This window comes from Castor canadensis, chromosome 10, assembly GCF_047511655.1.
Source record: "Castor canadensis chromosome 10, mCasCan1.hap1v2, whole genome shotgun sequence".
In the NCBI taxonomy this organism is placed as follows: domain Eukaryota; kingdom Metazoa; phylum Chordata; class Mammalia; order Rodentia; family Castoridae; genus Castor; species Castor canadensis.
The window spans coordinates 55,430,779-55,451,171 of record NC_133395.1 but is presented as its reverse complement, the minus strand read 5'-3'; the positions used below and the strand labels follow the sequence as shown (position 1 = coordinate 55,451,171).

The 20,393-nt window shown below is 37.7% G+C and overlaps 1 protein-coding gene across 2 annotated transcripts in view; it reads left to right on the top strand.

The window, feature by feature from the left end:
* Positions 1-20,393, top strand: part of Vwa8 (von Willebrand factor A domain containing 8) — a 358,183-nt gene that overhangs the window by 273,414 nt on the left and 64,376 nt on the right. The gene's annotated exons all lie outside the window — the stretch shown is intronic.

Below are 20,393 nucleotides of genomic sequence, written 5' to 3'. Positions count from 1 at the left end.
AGCAGTCACAATGAGTAGACCAAGAGAAAATTATGGAGCAAGTCACCAAAGCAAAAGGAAACACAGCCAGTTCAGAAATGACTCAGTCATCACCTAATATAGTTGCTGTGAGGAAGAAATTGGAAGACTGAGAAAGACTGTATGTCCATGTGTACTGAAGCATGTAATAACAGGATTGATCTATAATTTATGTATTTTAATTTTAAGGACAAAACTTCTGTGTTTACACATCATTCTTATCTAACAAAAAGAAAAATTTCTTCCAGTGTGTTGCTCTGCAGTCAGTTAACAAGATAGTTCCACCAACTATTTCATCAATAATTAATTGATAATTACTGTTTTGCGTGATTGTTTTGCTATTAAAAGAGAAATAAATGCAATTGTGAGTGAAAAACATTTTTCTCTTAGACCCTTAAAAGCTTACAAGAATGTTTTAAAAACCTCAAAAAAAGGTAGGCTAGCAACGTCAAATCCTTTTGAAGGGACATACATATATCAATTTAAATAAATTAAATGTATTGCTCTGAAATAAGCATGTCATTAAGTACATTGGATCTATTATAGCAACAAATGAACCCACATCCATCCACTATCCAAAACAACATTTAGAAACCCAATTACTTACAGTTCTCTCTTATTATTCTAAACATTAATTTCTTCTTTCTTTGAATTAAGCTCCTTTTTCACTGAAGTCATTGATGCCCAATAGTAAATACTATTGTGTTTGAATTTCAAGTATTTTATTTGAATTTCTTGTAAGTCAAAGAGATCAAGTCATATTTCTCTGATGGTCAAGATTCCTTCCTTCCTTCCTTCCTTCCTTCCTTCCTTCCTTCCTTCCTTCCTTCCTTCTTTTTTTCTCTTCTTCTCTTTTCTTTTTCTTTTCTTTTCTTACCACTTTGGTACTGGGGTTTGAACTCAGGGTCTGGCAGTTGCTAGGCAGGTGCCCTAACACTTAAGCTACAACTGGCCCTTTTATTTTTTTCTTAAAAGAACTTTAAAAAAGGATCTTTGCTCCTGATTTTATAATGGTTCTTGACTGTTGCAAAAATTAAACCCTATTTATGTTTTAACCATGTAGCTCTTCTCTACCCAAGGACTTCTGTGACTCTTTCTATGAATGTTTGTTTTCCCAGCTCCTGGCATAGCGATTAATACACAACAATGAATATCTTTGTTTATATTCACATTTATATATACTAAATTACACTGCTAATTGAAGCTATTTGAAATAAGTGGAAGTGTTCTTTTAAACTGTCACAAATTATTCATTTTATGCTTGTATGTACCCATAGCAGTATTTATTAAATGAATATATATATAGTTATTAAATTAGAAGTATACAAAATTATGGTATCTAACATCTTAAGAAAAACCAAAATATTTGTCTACATTGTACAGTGCATTATCTGAACTTTTCCTAAATCCATCATTTTCAGGGGAATATGTAACTTTTTATCTCCAGCTCAAAGTGCAGATATAACAGAAATAAGACAAACTTAGTAATAAAGTTGTATAATTCAGAATTCAATGATGATTTCATTTAGAAAACTAGAATAGATGTTAGTTAATATTCTCCTTTTGCCTGTAAGAGTCTTTGGTCTACTTTAGGTAATATAAAAAATGCATACTATATACATACTCAAACCAAGAAACAAATTATGAGCACACATCTTTACATTAAATGGACAGGAGGAATTGCCCAAATAGTCTGCCATTGTATCAAGTTTTTGTCAAATCTCTTGGTAAATAATGAGACCATATACTTAATTCTTCTTATTTAGACTCCCTCGTGTTACTATTTATAAGTACCTTGTAAACCAAATCTAAACAGTCATTCCAGGTAATAAAGAGTCACACTCATCTTCTGCAGTCCCCTTCCTGTTCAGACCTTCAAGGTCCCTCATTTATGGACTCCTATTCAACATAGTCTGCTCCTAATTTTGGACTTTGAAAAATGCCTCTCACAGAAGTAGTGAAAAAAGAGTAAGTTCTTTCTGCCCTACTTACATTTGCTGGGTGCCCAGTCTTTCCTGTCACTGGTGGAAGTAACCTCGTCTCCATCTAGTGGCCAAATGGGCTTACTATATGTCATCGAAAGTAAAAGACCTTTTCCTCCAGCATTTCTGAGTGATCTCCAGGTTTCCTGCCTGGAAAGATTTACATACTCTTGTCTTGTGTGGCTCCTTCAGGTCAGCAGTGCAGGCTGGACAAACAACCTGCCAAGCCATCTACTGCAAACTGACCCCACCTTTTCCCGACTCCTCTGCATAGTAGCAAAGGAACTGTCCATCCTTAGACAAACAGTAAAGTTGCATGTTTTACAGCTGTCTTTAGTCTCTGCTACATTTCAGTCTTCTATACGTATTTGCTTTGAAGCCATTGTGGATTTGAATTTTTATTAATGAATTCATTGGTGTATTGTTTAAATGAGTTTAGCTTGCAAGAGGATACTTATTAAACTGTGCATGTAAAACGTGTTCCTTAATTTGACACATTTTGACAGTTACATGTGTTTTTCCTACAGTAAACAACTATAACAGTAAATTCAAAGTATTGCTATTAACTGTAGCTCCTAGAACCCATTATTAAGAATCATATTTATTACTTTTAGACTCCATGCTTTAAGAAGCATGGGTTAATTTAAAAGCCAAAATTCTCCTGGCTACATGTCATGGTGTTCTCTATGAAGTATATTTTTCATATTTTTATTTTATTACATTTGTATTCCTTGTATTCCTCCCCAGGAAGTGCTGTTAAAACTATTCCACAATTTTCTTAAAAAGAACACGGTTCATTCTTATGCTTCATTCTTTATAAATACAACAGTTTAATTGAGCGGGTCACTGTTACAGAACAATTCATGTTCTGTAGGACTGTTACATGTATGTGTTTTCGGGACTCTTTCTTGACCCAGAAAGACAATGCCTTTTTTGAACTTTTATAGTTCTCTGCCCTATATCCTATTGGTGTGTTAGTATACCTGGCTTTTACCAAGATGGTCTAGTTGTTTGCCTATGTAGTAGGTAAACAATGCCTTGGTCAATGCCTCAATGACTGTCCTATCATTTATTCTTATTAGACAAATTCAGCCATAGAAATTCATTTTGAATCTTTAAGGTTTGGGTGTGTGCATACTAAGAATGAAAGATTATTTGGGGAGTATAATGTCCAGTGATATGCTGATAAACCAGTTCTTGTGGAAGTATATTAGTTAGCTTCTCTTTTTGCTATGACCAAAATACCTGAGAGAAATAAAGGGGGGAGGAAAGACTTATTTTGATTCATGATTTCAGAGGGTTTTGTCCATGGTCATTTGCCCTCATGAGCTTACACAGAACAAAAAGGCAACAAGAGCATGGTGGCTAGGAGTTACTCACCTCAGAGCAAACAGAAAGCAAAGAGAAGACAAGGGCCTGGGGACCCAGTATAGCCTTCAAAGGCACACCTACAATAACCTAACTCCTCCAGCCAAGTCCCACCTCCCAAAGTTTCCATAGTCTCCCAAAACAGCACCACCAGCTGGGGACCAAGCATTCAAAACATGAACCTGTATTGGGCATTCCTTATCCAAGCCAGAACAGGGGAGTATTAAAAATGTTTGCTAATTTCCACAGTGTAAACATTTCTTCCATGACTGACTTCAGGCTAACAACAGTTATCCATCTGATTGCAAAATTCCAAATATTTAGCAGTTATCTCTACAAGGAGGTACAGTTGGCTTCAGCATGCCACTGGCTTAAGTCTTTATCAACCAATTCCCTGAAGAGAATTGTGACAGTTACCTACAAGCAGGACCTTTCAGAAACAAGACAACATGAATGTGACTAGGAAGAGAGAGGTAAAAGAAAAGTAAAAGAATGACCCAGATGAGATTATGTCGTGCTGTCTCTGGGAAATGGGCAAACCTGATGTTGCCCCAGTTAGTTTGGCAGTGTCTTGCCTGAACCAGGAATTTGGTTTTAGCAAGGAATCAGAGAGCAGTCAAGTGGGATGATACTCAGAGGCTCATGTAGAGGGGCCTCCTTTCTTACATACATTGTATTTCAGAATAAAACTGGTAGTTGATTTCTACATGCCCCAGAATTAATATTTCCATTGATCACAACATTATCAGAAATTGTCAAGTATAACCAAAATTAAATCAGCAACCATATCCCTAAGATAAATAAATCAGCAAATTCATGGTTTTAGGGAAGCTATGGATTTTAATTAACTTTTTATGCACATCCAATGAGAACAATATCCCTATAAACTATGGAAGTGATGGGCATTATAGAATATTAAACTAATAATAAAGTTATAATATCATCTTGCTTTCATACTTTAGAATAAGCCTAAGAAATTAAGAAACTACTTTTTAAAAAATAAAAAAGGAAATAAAGAAAAAAAAATTTTTTCCAAATCATCAGCAGAAATGTTTTCCTCTCATCCTTCATGACAAGCTTTAATATCATCATTTCATATGTTAGTATACCCCCAGTGTATATTGTTTAGCAGTGTGACTGGTAAATAAGGAGATAATCTTAGCAAAATGTATTAAAGGTATAAGGAAAACAAATTAATTCAGTACTGTGCCATCTGTATGAGATGTCCAATGCAGTGAGTAGGTTGACAATCAGTGAGTGGCTCTAGAATTTTTACAATTCTTAGATTATTCAGAATACACTTAATATAATCAGCACATCACAATGAATATACAAGTAAGCCTTGCTGTTACATTTCAAATAAAATTGCAATTTTTATTCATAAGCAGCATAGCTTATTGTTTAAGAGCATAAAATTTGGCTTCAAATCCCTGTTGCTTATTATTTTGAAGCCTCATTTTCTAACCATAGTAAGGGATAATGATATAATAAGAGTTCTCGACCAGAGTCCCAACTCCATACGTCACATCTGGCTACTCACCTCCAACTACAGAGAGAAAAGCAGTGATAAAGGGCGGAAAAGAAGATTTACTACACAGCACAGGCACACCATGTGAGGAGGCAAAGTGAACATTTCAGCCAGTCTCCAGGGTACAGAAATGAGTTTTGGTTTAAATAGAGGAAAGTTTGGGAGGGGTGTGTGAGAGGTATGCATTACCAAACGGTTCCAGTCACAGGTATTGCCAGGGGGTTAGAGATGGTCAGAGGTGTGATCTGGTTGCTGGTTATCTCAGGATTGGTCATATGGGGCCTTGGTACACTAAGAAAGTCCTGGAGGGTATGTTTTTCCCTCAGTCCTATACTTCCTCGATTCCAGAGTGGGTGCAAGGTGACTGCAGGGGAGAATGTCTTAGAACAAAGGACACGGATACAAAAATGGAAGCAAAGATGTCAAGCTTTTATCCTGCTTTTATTACCCTTTGGATATTTGCAGGCCCAAGTGAGGAGTCAGTGTTTTTTAGCAAAAGCAGTTTCTAAGTACCTGTTATAATACCATTGCACCTTACAAAGTTCTCTGGCACAAGGTAAATACTCAGTAAATATTAAAAATTAGAAACTTAGAATTTAAGTAATACTGGGCTACAGAATTCTTTAATGCTTACATGGAGACAAAGCCAAATTAAATGAAACAGTGTTACCCAAATACCTAATATTAAATCATGATCCAATGAGTTACATAATTCATCATCTATCCTAATGTTAAAATGTAAGCTTTGTTTATAATCCTGTTTGGAAAAGGTTTTGTCAGGCCCAAAAAAGGAATTGAAAAAATGGTCTTTACTTAAACCTGTCAACTTGAAGAAAAGCAGAAAATCAATGATAGGACAATTGTCAGTAGAGGATTATAGTGGTTAGCCTCATGCAAAAGACAAATTAGAACAAGTCCAAAAAACATGGAACAAAATATGCATCATTGAGCCTGAGTCCTGAGAACAATAAAGAGCAAGTCAAATCTGGAGCTGTGTTTCTTAGCTTTTCTTTCTTACTTTTTTCTTTTTCAGCTTTTGTGAGCTTTAAAACTTGAAGGCACTGTGGAGTGTGGGTGGCACTAAAATTTGCAAGATCAATTGAAAATCTGTTAAGGGACCATTTAGTCATCTAGATTTTCTCCTCCATCTTATGTTCCTAGGCAGCTGGCTCTCTTCTGCCCCTATAAAAGGCAGGAGCCAAAATGGAGACTTGCAGAGTTTAGGATAAGAGTGAGACCAGCTGAATGCTGATGGTTCACGCCTATAATCCTAGCTACTCAAGAGGCAGAGATCAGGAGGATTTCAGTTTGAAGCCAGACCAGGCAAATAGTTTGTGAGACCCTATCTCGAAAAAAAAAACCCATCACAAAAAAGGGCTGGAGGAGTGGCTCAGACTCCAGTGCCACCAAAAAAAAAAAAAAAAAAGAGTGAGACCATACAACTGACAGGAATATAAAGTAAAAGGATGCTTTCTTCACTTAGCTACAAGGAAACTGACATCAATGCTTATATTTCTTGGACAGGAAATTAGAAAAATCCTTTGCAATGCCAACACCTAGAGATTCTTCCCTGATAACCTTATGAAGACCACCTGTTGGCAAACCCAATCTTTATGCAAAAAAGCCAACTTTTTAGTGCCTTATTTTTAAATATTAATGGATAACCTCTTATCCAAAAGATGGGAGGGGGGTGGTCAGAGAAAAGAATGAACTTTGAAAAATAGAGGTGGTACAGACAGTAGGAAAATATTTCACAAAGTGACAATTGATAGTCTCAGAGGTAAGAGAAACTATTGTAATCATAAAACAAAAACAGCATACTATTTCAACATATGAATCTTCAAAGAACAAGGAAAACCTCTTAGAAATTAAAAAGTGGTAGTGGAAATAAGAAATTCAATAAAAGAGATTGGGCTTTAGGGAACTCTTCTAGCACACAAAGAACTTTAAAATAGAAGAAGGATGATAAGGAAGTTTTACTTAATACGAATTCCACAAAAGAAAATGAACAGGAAATGACACAAAAGCAACTTAAGAAAATTTCACTGAATTAAATAACAGGTGTTCAGTATAACAAATGGAAAACACATGCCAAAGTACATCCACTTGAAATTTTAGAAGCCCATGAAAAATGACACAATGCTGAAACATTCTAAGTCGGGGATAGAGAAGAACAGGTTACATAAACTGTAGTAGAAATCCTCATGCAATTGGACTTCCAACAGCATTGAAAACTAGAGGAAAAATCAAAAAGGGAAAATGATTTCCATCCTAGACTTTTGCATCCAGCCACACCATTAATCAAGTAGGCAAGTAGACCAAAAATATTGTCAAATGCACACATCTCAAGAGAATGCTGCTTCTCAGAAGCACTGGATGATGTGTTCTCATGGAAAGGAGGGAGTAAGCCAAAAGAGAAAACTTGGGTAAAAAGAGTAGTGTTAGCCAGGAAAGAGGTACAGGTAATTTTTACCTGGACTGACTCGGACCTCAGTCCTCCTATTTGTGCTTTCCTGGGGATGACAGGTGCATACCCTCTGCCCAGCCATTGGTTAAGATGGCATCTTGCAAACTTTATACCCCAGGTTGGCCTGGAACCTACCAAGTAAGAAGAATTACAGGTTTGAGCCATCATGCCTGGATTTTTTCTTTTCTTTTTCTTTTCAGGCTGGCCCAGGCACAAAAACGACCCTATCTCAAAAATAACCAATGCAAAAAGTGTTGGCAAAGTGGCTCAAGTGGTAGAGTACCTGCCTAGAAAGTGTGAGACCCTAAGTTCAATCTCCAATGCCCACAAAAAGGAAAAGAAAAAGAGGTCAGTTCTCTCCAGATTGACCTTTAGATTTGACAGGTGACAACCAAAACCTCACTGGGAGTTTTTAACAGCTATAGATACACTGACCCTATATGTGGAAAGGCAATGGTAACTAAAAGTCAAAAGAATTTTTTTAAATGAAGAGTGAAGTTGGAAGAATCCTACTATCCAGTTTTAAGATTTACATAAAAGTACGGTATTGAAGACAGTGAGATTTTGTCCAGAGGAGAAAAGAACAAATCAATGGAACAGAAAAGAATGTCTAGAAATAGACCCAGAGACATTTGCCAATTAGTTTTCAGCCAGCTGCCAAACCACTTTAATGGAGAAAGGATAGTCAACAAATGGTGCTAGAATAATCAGACATTCTTATGGGGAAAAGAAAATGAAAAACTACCAACTTAAGAAATAAATTTAAGAAAACATTAATAAAATGACTTGGTGGTTACCAGGCCTACCCAGAAGTAATAATAGTATACAACAGTAAGTGGTATCTGTTAGGTCACCTACCTGCACTGTTGTTATTTTCTGAAGACTGTGAAGCTAACTAAAAATGACTCTAATTTAAAACTGTTAAGATTTTTAAAAGGAAATTTGTTTAAAGATTTTTTTTAAAACAAATATCTTATCCTTTGGTATCATTTTGGGAGGAGGAAATCCAAGTGTTTAATTCCCAGATGGGGAAAATGAGGCCCAGAGAGCCCTTGACTCAGTAACTTGCACAAGGTCCCACAGCTAGTAGTAGCAGAATTAGTGGTTTCGTGATTTGTGCTCTTTATCCCCCATGCACAGTGTAACAACTCTCTCCGTGTAAGGGAGATGTCCAGGAAGACCAGAATACCTCCGCTGCCAAAATTTGAAATGCCAGTGGAGTTATAAACCTGGGACTTGTCTCTGTATGACCCCGTCAGGTCATGTGGGTTCCCATGGAAGTCGATGTTTCTGAGGAGCCAAGTAACACTATGCAGCTCCAAGTCAAGCAGTAGGATGGCTGCTTTTGGATGCCCTTCAGTATTAATAATGAGAAGCAGAATTCTCCTTCAGTACTTGCTCATCCCCAGATGACGAGTCCAGACAGCCTTTCTGTGGAGAGTAAGAATAACGCTGTGGAGAGTAAGAATAACTGTGCACAGAATAGGGAAATACTGAATTACATGACAACCTTTGTGTAATAAAAATTTGTTTCAAGTTAAAAGGAAAAGCAGAATTTTCAGTGATTCCTATGACATTTCTTAGATCTCTGACACTCTTTCCTTTGGTAAATAAGTAAACATGTTACAAGTGAGTAAACAACGCCATCTGAACTTGGTTTCCAGAAGAGCGAGCCTGAGCCTGCCAACAGGAAAGCAATCATAGCAACAGGGGTGATTTGATTACGTATCCCAGCATCTCCCTTAAACAACCGTAAGACTGTTTGGTCATCTATTCCTTTCCCAGAAGTAATGGTTAGCTCTTAGAAGTCCTTATCCCTAGTTAACAAAGCAGGTGTTGAATGGTAGGACCCCAGTGCAGACAGCTTCTCCTGGAGGGGTCCAGGATGTTGTTGAATCACTGTGGAGTGTTTAAAGGAAGAGATTTTTTTTTTCTTTTATTATTCATATGTGCATACAAGGCTTGGGTCATTTCTCCCCCATGCCCCCACCCCCTCCCTTACCACCTACTCCACCCCCTCCCTCTTCCCCCCACCCCCTCAATACCCAGCAGAAACTATTTTGCCCTTATTTCTAATTTTGTTGTAGAGAGAGTATAAGCAATAATAGGATGGAACAAGGGTTTTTGCTGGTTGAGATAAGGATAGCTATACAGAGAGTTGACTCACATTGATTTCCTGAGCGTGGGTGTTACCTTCTATGTTAATTCTTTTTGATCTAACCTTTTCTCTAGTTCCTGTTCCCCTTTTCCTATTGGCCTCAGTTGCTTTTAAGGTATCTGCTTTAGTTTCTCTGCGTTAAGGGCAACAAATGCTAGCTAATTTTTTAGGTGTCTTACCTATCCTCACCCCTCCCTTGTGTGCTCTCGCTTTTATCATGTGCTCAAAGTCCAATCCCATTGTTGTGTTTGCCCTTGATCTAATGTCCACATATGAGGGAGAACATACAATTTTTGGTCTTTTGGGCCAGGCTAACCTCACTCAGAATGATGTTCTCCAATTCCATCCATTTACCAGCGAATAATAACATTTCGTTCTTCATGGCTGCATAAAATTCCATTGTGTATAGATACCACTTTTTCTTAATCCATTCATCAGTGGTGGGGCATCTTGGCTGTTTCCATAACTTGGCTATTGTGAATAGTGCCGCAATAAACATGGGTGTGCAGGTGCCTCTGGAGTAACCTGTGTCACAGTCTTTTGGGTATATCCCCAAGAGTGGTATTGCTGGATCAAATGGTAGATCGATGTCTAGCTTTTTAAGTAGCCTCCAAATTTTCTTCCAGAGTGGTTGTACTAGTTTATATTCCCACCAACAGTGTAAGAGGGTTCTAAAGGAAGAGATTTAAAAAGTGCGACCATCAGTTCCACAAAGCGAGGCTAGATCCCAATGTTTTTCCTATCTTTTTGGTTTTTTGGTTTGTTTGTTTTTTTGCATCACTCAAGTTGAGCTCAGGGCTTTACGCTTGCGAGGCAAATGCTCTACCACTTGAGCCATGCCCTGCCCCAGCCCTTTTGCTTCTAAGTTTGTTTTTTTTTTCAAATATGGTGTCATACTTTTGCCCGTTCCAGCCTCAGACCTCAATGCTCTTATCTAGCCCTCTCAAGTAGCTGGGATTACAGGCATGAAACACCACACCTGCCTTATTTGTTGAGATAGGATCTCAATAACATTTTCCCTTGGCTGGTCTCAAACCATGATCCTCCTGTCTTTCCCATCCTTGATATCATTTTTAAATAGTATTTATGATAAAACCAAGGAATATCAAATGAGCAGAGGTCAAAGTGGCTGCCAGAAAAGCAGAGGCATCCCAGCATGCCTTTTTGATGGATGCTATGCTAATCTGTGGTCATTTCATATGCTAATATCTTGCTTAACCAAGACTAGTCATCAGCTTTCAAAACTACATTGGGACATTTAAAAGTTTGGGATGTATTAGCTTATGAAAATATTTCCAGAAGGCATCAATTTGACCACATTTCTGAATTCTAACAAAAAAAATTTTGTTGTTATTGTTGTTGTCTACTTAAGTATTTCTACATTTATGTTAAGGTCAGAATTCTCCTACTAGTGATAGCAATTAAACACTGACTGCATCAGCAAGCTGCTTGACTTGAATAGACCTGGGCCCCTTGCCCTGGGAGTGGATGAACAAGGAAGGCAAAACACCCTGGGAGGAACTCCAGGAGTGTACCATTTTAACAGGCACCATTCTAATATCTGTCTTTTTTTTTTAAAGGGAAGAATAATCTTAATAGTAGTAATAGTAACACCTAGTAGTATGTGTTTATCCTCATATATCAACACTGTTCTAACTAGTTTCATATTTTAACTCCATTGCTCATAACAACCCTACTAAGTAGGTACTGTTATTACCTCAGTTTACAAATGAGGAAGCTGAGGCACAGAGCTGTTAAGATAGCAAAGCACAGAGAGATTAGTAACTTTCTTTGTAGTGAAGTGATCTGCTTTTAAAAATATCTTACTTACTCATCTATTGCCAGCTTCTTACATGCTTCTGCTTAGAGTGATGAGAAAAGAACTCGCTTTTTATATTATGCCCATTCACAGCAAGGTTATGTAGGTGACATTGCTACAATGAGCTTTCCAGGTTGCTTCATACACTGCTTTTCCAGTGAGCTCCACCTCCACTTTAAGTAATAATGGTTTTTAAAAACTTACTAGTTTGTTCTCTCATCCATACATACACATAATTACGTTTTTATACAAATAATTAAAGAGACATATCTTATTCCATTTGTACTCCTATAACAGAATACAACAGACTAGGTAATTCATCAAGAACAGAAATTGATTGGTTTACTGCTCTGCGGGCTGGGAAGTTCAGTGTGAAGGCACAAAGATGTCATCTTGAATACCATATCCTCATATGACTGAAGACAGAATGACAAAGAGACAAAAGGGTGCTGGATTGCGTTTTGTAACATTAGTCCCACCCATGAGGGCAGAGCCTCAGCACCTAATTGCTTCGCAGATGTCTCACCTCTTCATTCTGCAACAATGGCACTTAAATTTCAGCATAAGTTTTGGAGGGGACAGACATTCAGACTCAGCCAGACACAAGACCTGATGGGTTGCAGTGATTCTCTAGTACTGGCTTCATTGAACCTCTGCAGAACTTGCTGGGAGGAAGACAGAGGTGTGGTATTGGGCCTTGTATTAAATAACTGCTTACCTTCCAGGCGGAGCACACATGGCTCCATGACTTCTATACCCCAGTAACTGAGGCCACCGGTGTTTTCTGTTTCCATCAAAAAACTGCTAACAAATATTGACTCCAAGAGAGAAATGTGTACTATTTCTCCCATTGAAGTGTGAAGCTCTAATGCTACAGGGCAGAACAGCAGCCTGGCTGGCACACAACTATCTGGTCTGTTCCAGAGGAAGCTGGCATCTCATTCACTTGAAGTTGCTTTTGTTTTTCAAAATGCTGTGTTCCCAGGATTTCACTTTCACTGGTCAAGTATCAATCTTATTTCAGTTATGTTTGTATACCAATGAAATTTTAAAAATTAACTGACTTATCAGTAATTGTCTGGACATGGATAAAGTGAAAACCTTTAAGTACAATCTCAATGAAAATTAATGCCTGTAGATCCAAATATAATTGTATATTTGTCATCATAAATACCTTTTGATGGAGAGGAAGCTTTCCTGTCGTGTCAACATTTCTACAATGGCTTTATCATTGGAATCTCAATTCATCAAAAATTCTGTTGGTTTTTCCCCAGCCCCAATATTTCTACTTTATTTATAACCATAGAGCAACAGTGTTTATAATCTAAGTCTGGCCACAGTTTCCTAGGGATATGATGGTGATCCAAGCTGTGGCACTGGCAGGTTGTCATCTATTGAATTACAGAGTTTACGGACAAACAATGGATATGTGATTCCTTTGAAAATCATTTAGCCAACTAGTTCAGCTGGAGCACTTATTTTGGACTCACCAATAGATCCTGTTAGGTGACCTGAAATATGAAACATGAGTTCCATCTCAGTGGGTTTATTATAGAATATAATAGTCATGAAACAGGAGCAAATAGAGCAAGAACTATTCACAGTTCAATGTTAACTTGGGGGATTTGGGCCCTGTGCTTCAGTAGTTCAGAGGAACAGTGTTTATACAGATAAAATTTATAAGCAAAGGAGATAGAATTTGGACCAGGCTTTGTAAATGGATGTATTTGAGTAGCTAAAAGGAAAAAGGCATTCCAGGCATTCCCAAAAAAAACCCATCACTGTCGATACAGGTGTAAAAATAAGCATGGCAAGTTTCCTTAATAAGAGGAAGAATTATGCTATGTAATTAGATCACTATAAATTCCAGGATGACCTGGATCCAGATACCACAGGAGCAGTGAGTAAATACCACAGCCAAACAAAATGCCCAGAAGCAAACCAGCTATCCCAAGGAAGCAGTGGAGTGTACAGAAAGCAGAGTTGAGGCAAGGGCTGGTAAGGAGCCACTAGAAACACGTGGACTGGGACTTTGAAAAGACAGAGTGTGGGTTAGTTTCTACACTGTCTTGCTGGCACTGTACACTTTAAAAGGCACTTGAAAGAATCTCGAGCATTCGTAATCATATGTGTTGGAGGAATACCTAGACAGATCTAAGGTAATATGGCCACTACAGATGTTGAGCATTTTTCTTCATTATAACAGATATTCATAGTATGAACAAGGCTTAAGAAAAGCTTCCATTACAACCTACCAGTCTCGTTAAGAATGTGCTCAGAGACAGATAATACTTTTTCCTCTAGGCGTTGACTAGAACCTAAAATAATATAATTGTAATGGTTTTTGTTATGGTGTGGCTTGACACTTGTTTATCTTGTTATATTTAAGCATTAAGTTGCTCCAGACTTCTCTTGTTCATTTGACTGGAATTATTATTTCTACTAACCACAAGAGGGTGTCAGTGAACTTAGAACAGAATATTTCAGATAAAATTAGAACTTCAACAACTGAGGAACTTTTGTCATTTCACTATATTTAGAAGTAATAATTAAAAACCACAGTCAGTAGTCTATCCAGAAATCTTTCCATTAGAAAATCTTCTGGCTATAAAATGAAAGGTTGTTATGAAAAGAATTTAGAACTTTTAGTGAGGTGATACGGCACAGATAAATTTCCTCAGGCCAAGAATTGAGGGAGTCAGATCCTTGTCCTGATGTACCAGTAATGTGTGACTTTGAGTGGTCTCTTCAGTTCTCTGAGCCTTAATTGTTTTTTCTATAGAATTAGGTAGATTATATAACCTTATCCTTAAGGCCTTTGCATAGAGGGCAACAATGAAGACAGGTCTAAAGTTTAAAGATGCATGTCAAAGAACTCCATCCTAGGCCAGGCACTGGTGGCTCACACCTGTAATCGTAGTTACTCAGGAGGCAGAGATCAGGAGGAGAATCATTTGAAGCCAGCCTCAAATAGTTTGTGAGACCCTATCTCGAAAAACCCTTCACAAAAATAGGGCTGGTGTAGCGGCTCAAGGTGAAGGCCCTTTAAACAGATGGTTTAGTATGTGATACCTGCTTCTTGATACATTCTCTCATGACCACTGCAGCCCCACTTTGGTGTATGTAGTGTTTGTTCCATTCTGAGGTTGGAGTTAAGTAATTTGGCCAGAGTCACTCTGCTAACTGCAAAGCTGAGATTTCAGCCTAGGTGTCTCTGCCACAGAAACTCATGTTTTTATTCCTCTTCATTGCATGGTTTCCCTAGGACCAGAAGAGTAGTTTTAATAGCGGTTGTACTTTTAACGAAGAATACAGATAATGCCGTGCCCAGTGAAGCTGAGACCAAATGCTTACTGGTTTGTGTAGGGTATGTGGATGGGGACACATGTTAGGAGGGTCTCAGGTGAATAGGAAGTATCTCAGCTAGAAAGGCACACTACTCAGCTGATGCCATGTGGAAAAAAATGGAGAAAAATCTAATCTGGCCCAGAATGATTTTATTTTTTCTGTACTTTATGAGTGACAAAGCTAAAATCTCTAGTCATAAGAAGAATAAGAATGATGCTAGAACTCTGTCCACACACTCTTTAAACATGCATGCCCTGGCTACACTCTACATTGTCTTCTACCTGGGCTGCCCACAACCACCTCTGTGTTCCATCCTTCAGGGCTGAGTGCTGCTGTCTGTCTAAGCCCTCTGTGGCTCCTTCCTGTCCCCAAGATCAGAATTTATGTCTACTTAGGCTGACATCCTCTGCACTACCTAGAAGGCTGATACCTGGTTAGTGCTCAATAAATTCTTGGTGCATCAGTGAATTAATCAATAAATGTATAATTAATTTGGTTATTCAAAGCTTTTATGAGGTCCCACAACAGGCTGATAAAAACTGAAACAGCCATTGGTATTTTCTAAAAGGCTGAATCTTTTATTTTTGTAAGTGAGCTTTCTGTTCACTGACTATTGCCTATTTTGGCTGCAGAATGAACACCTGTGAAACAGGTGACCAGATCAAGTTTGATTCTCAGTTCTATCTAGTGGTCTAAGGTGAGTCTCTTACCCTGCCAAAGCTCCATTTCCCCTTCTATAAGATGGAGCTCACCATAGCAGCTGCCTCACATGATTCTTATAAAAAACAAATGAGATAACATGTTGAAGAGCTGTGTGAGCCATAAAGTAATACATTGGTGTCTTACATCACTTATGATAAGAGATCTGGACAGTAAGTTACAAAGAACTGTTGAACTAAGTCTTAAGGTTTTAGAAACTTGTTGAGTCCCTTTAGGGGGCTAATATTTTGTTCATAATTTACATAGATTAGAACGAACAGCCCGAGGAATTACATTCTTTCCTGTCCCAAACAGTTTTATAAAGGCAAAACACTGTTGAAAGTATAATTTTCATTTGTCTCTAAATTATGTGAGCTACCACCATTGGTAGAATGTCACCCTTCTGAGCTGTGAGGTTCAATGTGGGTGTAAAGCATTTGGTGTATTTTCTTCCAGCTCTAAAATTCTGTGGTTTCATATAAGCCTTATTACTACAAGTGAATTCTGTTTTGCCACTAAAGGACATTATAACGTTAGTGGTGCATTTTAGTAGGAAAAAAAATAATATCCCCACCCAACAACAAATCTGTGGAAATTATACAGTGAAAAGAAAAGATGATAAACTTGTGATTAAATACAATATTAAAAATAGCAATATTCAAATTGTTAATGGAAAATAATCTGCTCTATTCAAAATGTTCACCAAGAAACATATACAAAATAAACCTTATCCCATAAGAAATACAGATAATATGATTATCTGTAAAGTGATTAATCTTAACATGACTATAATGCATAGGTTAGTAATCTAATGTAATAAGAAGCCTACTTATTCCTTCACATTTTCAGATACAGACTGAGTTTCCCTTATTTGAAACACTTTGTTTTGAGTTGAACAAGTTTCCTTCCATTCCTAGTTTGTTGAACCTTTTAATCATGAAGGAGTGTTGAATTTTGTCAAATGATTTTTACGCATCTGTTAAGATGACCATGAATTTTTTTTAACCCTTTGTTCTAATAATGAATTGATTTTCATGAGTAAACTCAGCCTTGCATTCCTGGACGTATATATTTTTTCTTTATGTATGAGAGTTGTGAAGAATTGTTATCAGTTCGTTAAATGTTTGATAGAATTCAAAAGTGAGGTCATCTGGTCTTGGGTTTTCTTGCCTGGGTAGTTTTTAAGTTACTTCTCCAGTTTTAACTTGTCATAGGCAAACCAAGGTTTTGAGGATGTCAGATGATAGGCTAGGACCTAGGAATGTCTTACTTGTCACTTATACCTTCTCCCTTCAAGATACCAAACCAAGATACCAAACTGTAAACTCAAGATAAACCAGATGGGACCCAGAGTGCCAGTGTATTTGCATTCATTCATAAATGAACCAGCCCTCAGTGGCTCTCACTGCAAGAGTAGTACAAAGAAAAAAACCGGGGCCAAGAGGGCAAAGCAGGGCCTCTTGCATCCCTTTCCTATACTCTAAGCCATTTCTGCAGAAGACCCAGCCTGACCACCCATCTCTGTGCAAGGCAGAAAAGAAAGGCTGGCTAGGTCCCCTCTATGAGGTAAGTCATGTACCAGTCAGCTCATGTCACCAAAGTAGCAAGTACAAGGTGGCCTATCATACATTTAACACACAGTGATTCTGTCCACTTGTAAAGAATAGGCCAAGGTAGGGGCCTGGTCATTGTTCAATCAGATTGGCAGTTCCTCTCTGCCAGGTGTGAGGAAGGGAGATGCCACAAACACAGAGCAAAGGGGCTAAACTTCCTCTCCTAAAGTGAGCAAAGCTGTGAATTGTATGTAGTTTATTCTTCCAGTTCTCAATTAATGACTCATTTTTTTTAAAAAAATTCATTCTAGTTTATTATTGTTAAAATCATGAAATGGAGGCAGTATAGCCTAAGTCTTAAAAGGACAGAGCAGCCTTAGGATCCCAGCTCTCCTCTGAACTAGCTGTATGACATAAGCAACTTACTATATTTCTACAAACCTATTTCTTCAAATAAAATGAGTGTGATAAGACTTGAAAGAGTAGCTATAAAGGTAAGTGCAATAACCCACGCATAGAACATACTTCAGTGCATGTAAAATATAAAGCATTCAGTATTGTCACCAACCTTAGGAATCTCAGATCATAAAGTAAACTAAGCCCCAGAAAAATTGGATGTCTCACTTGAGAATATACTTTTACTTCATGGCGGAACTAGAGAACTTGTAAACATCTGCGTTTTTAGACAGGTCTTCCTTTCCCTAATTAAGAGGAACAGGGAAAGAAGGAAATGGGGTATTCATTCTCTCTTCTTCTGCCCAACTCAGTCCGTTCCAGGACTGAGCTCTTAGGTCGCTTTCCCAGGAGCAGTGCTGGACCCACTGTGGCCCATGGTGTCCTCCAGAAAATGCCATTTCCTTCTGTACCATGTGGAGTATATTATTGAGCCCTCCCCTATCCCAGGATCTCTGAGGAAGCTACAGGGTCCTTTCACAGGGTTTGACCAAAGTATTCCTTTGACTTCCAGTGTTTTTTGTGATCCGAGAAGGGCTAACCCTGCTCACAGCCATAAACCTGGAGTTATGCGAGGTCACACACAGGTAGATCTCTGAGGTACAGAAGCTCTTGGCCCATCCCCTCTTCCGCCTCACCCCCCACGGGTTCTGAAGAAGATCTCATTCTAATTTCATACTCATTATTTGAAAAAGGAAAACCCAAAATAAAACCTGAACATTCTCTGGCCCCACTGTTGCACTCTTTACAGACCATTTCCTAGATATGTATGACCAGTCCTTTACAGTAACAGAGAAGAATACCAGGGATGGACGACTGTAGGGTTCAGGCTGGCAGTAGTGATAAGATCATTATGAAGCAGGTACCTCTATTGGTTTATTAGTGTATAGCTGTGCTGAATATTATAAATGTAATTATTGCCAGTGTCAATTTTAAATTTATTATGACTGGGAGGTTTATAAAGAGTAAAACTTTAAAGGGGGAATTTTAGCCAGCTAATATCATTGCTTTCTGTTTAAAATGTTAATATTTCTCTTCTCTGATCATAAGAAAATCTGTTTAAGGAAGCCTGCACTGTATGTTTTCAACTCTTAATGCTAAAGGAAAAACATCCACCTGACATTTTAACCTATCTCTTAAAGCATTTCTTTATTCCTGATGACTCTAAGCATAAACAATGCTACTTGTAATTTGTGATTACTTGCTTTTAGCAGTACTCTGATCTATGTGTTATTATTGCTGTTATGAAAGTAACTACAATTATACATCTCCTGAGATGCTAAAAAATTTTTGTAGGTCTACGGGCAAAGTATTTGAAGAAAAGATTATTTTAGTGCCCACCAAATGAAGCTTCAAGCAAAAACTATTGTTTGAGACCTTTTATAGACATAGACGAAATTCCTTTTGCCATTTGAACAGTGTTTACATTCAGGAAAGTTCACAGTTAAGTCTTTGACATACTGTGAAAGAATCTTTTGTTCTCTAGAAAAACATACTTCCTCATCCTTTGAGTCACCTTGTTTTTATTCCCTTGTTTATTTTTCTGGGGGAAATAATGCCCACCTCTCAAGTAATGTCAAGGGAAGAACTATTTCGAAATAAAGACTGCTGTCCGTAAGGAAGAAAGGCTTGGTTGTTGGCAGAAAAAAATCAGAAATATTTTAAAAACCTGAACCAGATAAATACCATAATCTCAAGCATCCAAAAATTATCTAGATAGGATTTTTTTTCAAGGCTAAAAAAAAATAAAGGGTCTTTTTAAATCATAATAATTAGCAGTAATCAGTCTCAGGAGATTTGAGACATTCTACTAGGGGCGGGGATGGGGGAGTGCTGCAGAGATAGTCCAAAGGCATTTTACTACTGCGTTGGGAATGTTATTCTCTGCTAACTATGTAGATTCCCTACAGCATGCATAGATTAACATTTTTTCCTGGTTGGTGCGATATAGAACTAGTTTTCTAGTGAACTTAGCCTTTGGGCAGTTGACTCTGAAATCTTTAGTAATATTTATTTTATTTTATTTTATTCAAATGTGCTTTTTTTTTTTTTTAATTGCTGCTTTGCTCATCACCATATGCTCAGTGCTTGCACAATACCCTGAGCCTACTGGACACCAGTAAGCATTTGTTAAATGAATGTCCAAAATAAATGCATATATATTCAGGGTGACATTTTCAAACAACAGTCTTTGAAATGTGTGTTTATTTATTTGTTTATTTTTATTTTAGTACTGGGGTTTGAACTCAGAGTCTACACCTTGAGCCACTCTACCAGCTTTTTTTTTTGTGATGGGTTTTTTTTTTGAGATACAGTCTTGCGAACTGTTTGCCCAGGGTGACTTCAAAACACAATCTTCCTGATCTCTGCTTCCTGAGTAGTTAAGATTACAACCGTGAGCCACCAGTGCTTGGCTGTTTTATTTATTTTTTTATTTCTTCCCAATATCAGTCTGTGTGTGTGTGTGTGTGTGTGTGTGTGTGTGTGCATGTGTGTGTGTGTGTGTGTGTGTGGTACTGGGGGTTGTACTTGCTAGGCAGGTGCTCTACTACTTAAGCCACTCTGCAAGCCGTAACAATAGTTTTTTAAGTGATTATGTTAGTAGTGTGTTTGTTTTAAGAAAATCTCACTTGTCTGTAGATATAGTCATGTGTTAGTGTATTTATGCTTATTTAATTTGCATAAGTGGAGGATTACTTGTGGTTTAAGTGTCATCCATCCAGATTCTTCTTCAGTCACCCTTAAGCTGAATCTTTTTTTTTTTTAATGTACAATTGGGGTGTTGCTCAAATAATGGAGAGCCTGCTTAGCAAGCATAAAGCCCTGAGTTCAAACCTCAGTACTGCCCCTCCCTCCCAAAAAAAGTATCCTAAAAACTTCTAGCCATCATCTGAGTCTCGGGTTTGCCATAGCAGAGCATCAAAGTCAGCAGTCTTCATGCTACGGGGCATTTCCATTGAAACGATTTTTTTCTCTGTAGCTACTAGCATGGTTAAAAAA